This window comes from Buceros rhinoceros, unplaced genomic scaffold, assembly GCF_000710305.1.
Source record: "Buceros rhinoceros silvestris isolate BGI_N320 unplaced genomic scaffold, ASM71030v1 scaffold36614, whole genome shotgun sequence".
Lineage (NCBI taxonomy): Eukaryota > Metazoa > Chordata > Aves > Bucerotiformes > Bucerotidae > Buceros > Buceros rhinoceros.
Window position 1 is genome coordinate 1 of NW_010407144.1, and position 3,543 is coordinate 3,543.

A 3,543-nucleotide genomic window follows, 5' to 3' on the forward strand; every position below is an offset into this window, starting at 1 on the left:
GAAGTCCGGATATCCTCACCCAATTCAGACGGTACAAGACTCACGGCAGAACAGTTCAGAGTCTGTGATCCGATGCAGGCCCTCCGGTCTCGGTCTGGGTTCGGCCTGGTCGGGCCTGGTCAGGCCTGGCCGTCTGCCAGCAGCTCCGCGGCAGGAGCTCTCCTTCGTGCAGCCGTCCGGAAGTCACGAGAGAGAAACACTCCCCCAGCCTGCTGCTTTTAAAGGCTCCCGACGTAACGTTTCACCTGACCCCCTTAACCAATTAAATGCGGAATTATTGTACTACATGGAATAATTCTATTTGTCTATTACCCAAAACAAGGAAGTTTCAGCTCAAACCAGAACAAACTTGATCAAGTTCTAGTTTGCCCATTTCTCCAACCTGTCCAGGTCCCTCTGAATAGTAGCCTTGTCCTTCAGATTGATTGCACCCTTCAATTTGCTGTTGTCAGTAAAGTTGCTGAGAGGGCACTGCCTCCCATCATTCAGGTTATTAGTGTTGGTCTCAGCACCGATCCCTGAGTGACCCCAATGCTTACTGCCCACTAGCAGGAATTTACACTACTTGGTCTGATGACAAGTCTTTGGGATTAAGAGGCCAGCCTGTTTTCCACCTGCCTTATCATCCTTTTATCCATCCCATAATTCACCAGCTGGGTGATGAGGAAACTATATGAGTTTCAACTGTCTGATGAAACTCTGCTAAAACCAAGGTATAAAGTATCTGCTGCCCTTATCTTGTCCTCACCACAAGACCATCAACGTCTTTGTCACAAAAAGCCAAGAGGTTCTGTGTTTCTTCTCCTTGTCAGAGAATAGCTTCTCAAAACATCAGGGCTTTGATAAACAATTTGAAAATGCAATATTAAATAAAACACCTCTTCATATGGGCTGCTAATGCATCCAGTGTTGATTCTTTACTGAGCTCTATCATAGACCTTATGCATGCGCTAGTTTTTTTGGGCATAAAAAGTTAAAGTACAATTTGAGTTAGCAAATAAAAACTATAAGTGAAAGATGTTATTTCAGTGTATCTATAGTGTGTTTTAATTCAGTGTAGTATTAGGCTTTGGAAATGTTTTAAAAACATCTTTTCCAAGCATTCCCTATAACAAATCAGGTGAGGAATAGCCTCAAAAAAAGAGTTATGCCATTACTGTTGTTTAGCGAAAGGCTTCTCTGAGAACAACGTGGATTGCCTTGTTAAGACTGAGGGGAAATAGTAAGGGGTGGCGGATAGCAAATTCCCACCTGGCACTTCTGTTGCAAAGGACAGGTTTGCAAATAAGCTTATTCTTTGGGATTAGAGATGGTCTTTAGAGAAGTACTTATAAATAGCATAGCATATGGGGACTTCTGTGCTGTTGTGTAGAACTGTAGTTAACAGCTGGCAAGGTGTTAATAATGTTTCATATTAGTCTGTGTATGTAAACCTGCATTTCTGCTCCTTGTGTATGTCGGTGCTGAGTCTGTAACAACAAGTATATTATTGAAATCTTCAGTATGCTATTTAATCACTGAAAGAATTTCCACAGGCAAGATTTCACAGCAGCTTAGCCTGAACAGTGTTCAAATGTATGTAGATGCAAGAGACACCTGCTTGGGAGTGCAAAGCTAGAGATCTTCTGGTGATATGTAGCTAAATTTCTCTGGGACAGCTGGAATTTCTGTTATGATTTGTGCATTTTGTTTGTGGTTTTTGCAGTAGTGTTTTTTAAAATAAACTAAAAAATTTGCTTTAGCCTGGCTGTGACTTTAACTTTCGTAATTCTTACCCTGCTTGTAATAAGCTGCCAGATTCTGTTAATACTTGCTGGTAGAGGGTTTTCTTTGTTTTGATGGATTATGTCATGCCATAGCAAGGTAAAGCAAGGTGAAGTTCCTCATTAAAAAGTTTGAATCAGATGTGCTGTTACCCTGTTTGAAATTTTCCTATAATTTTAAATTCCTGTGGCAAGGATGCTAGTCTTCTTAACTGGGATCTACTTTAATCTTTTAACCAATTCTGTTCCAATATATTGGTCTGTTCCAACCAGTACAGTTCCAATACTGTCCTTGGCAGAAGTTTAGATTATAAAATCTGTGTTTTATGGGTTTTCTTTGTACCAGTATGTAAGATTCATTGCACAGGTGCAGCATTTTTAGATGTAGGTTCTCTTACACCTGAAGCCAGCGTAGACTAGAAGGACTGTTCTTCATTAAGTGGCAGTTTTTGTCCCATAGCACATTGTCTCATTTAGGGCTGCCAACAACTTGTTTGCATCCAAAGTAATTGTTGGAAACCTGTTACGCTACAAAGATGATACATTTTCTCTTAAGATAAATTAGTTTTAGTTCAGTAACAGAATTGCTACTGTTAATTTTTGTATTGAAAGACCATGGTTACAGAGAATCTCCAATAGCTAAAGTTTTCTTTCTTTAATCCAACCCACTAAAACAGGTTTTAGTAAGTTAGAATTCCACTAAATCTCTCTCTTTGACTATTTTCTCTATTTTTTGTGAATTTCAAAATATATTGGAGTTGATGCCAGAATTTTCATAGTAAACACTGGAGGGACAGTAAGTTCAGTAGTATTTTTATAATATGCCTTTCTTACAATAGCATATATAAAATATTCCCATATATAGTGTGGAATTAACTTGATATTTTCTACATATTTTGTATAGCGGGTTCTTTTTTTAATCTCTGAACTTGTATTAGGAACTCATACAGCTCATTTTTATGCAATATTTATAGTTGAGTGAGCAGGTTGCCTTTTCAACATGGAAACATGATTAAAACAAAGGTTTTACATTAGAATAAATCTTTTTTTTTCCTGGTTTTATTCAGCATTATTGAAAACTTGTTTATTTTAAAAACTTTTCTTACTTGACTGGCGTTTTAAATCATCTGACTACAAGGAAGGTATAGATTTTTGAATAGGTTTGGTTTTCTGCAACAAAAATGCTTATACAACTGAATGTGTAGTTAATAATTTCTGATTAAGATAACGTTATAAAATTTCAAAGATTCATTAAGCAGAATAAAAGGCAAAGTTAAAGGCCACATATGGTATATTTTTAACCTGAGGTGCTCCCACTTTCTCAGTTGGTTCAGCGCTCACCAGTTCCCAAGTTTACTTCTGATTGCATTTGGCTTTGAGATGGTTGTACTTTTTGTATTAACTTAATGAAATGTAGCAGTATTTACGTTTGCAACTATCACAACTTCAGGTTTTCTTCAGAAAAATTAATTAATAGAAATGATAGCTGAAAAAAATGAAGTCAGCAACTGGGAGAATACACCAGTGGTTGAGAAAATGGAAACGTTCATTGCAGCATTCTCTGTTGGGAGCAAGGATGGGTGTTGAAAGATTATTATTGAGAAATAGTTTATCTATATTGCTGCTTGCTTGGCTTTGTCCTGATTCCTTATAGATTAATCACTGCCTTTGTGAGTCAGTGTTCTGGTTAGCTGATTGTTCTTTGTTTGGTTTTGTGCCTCTTCATGCAAGAGAGAACAGTGAAATTGTTTATTTGATAGTCTTCCAAACTACCTCCCCC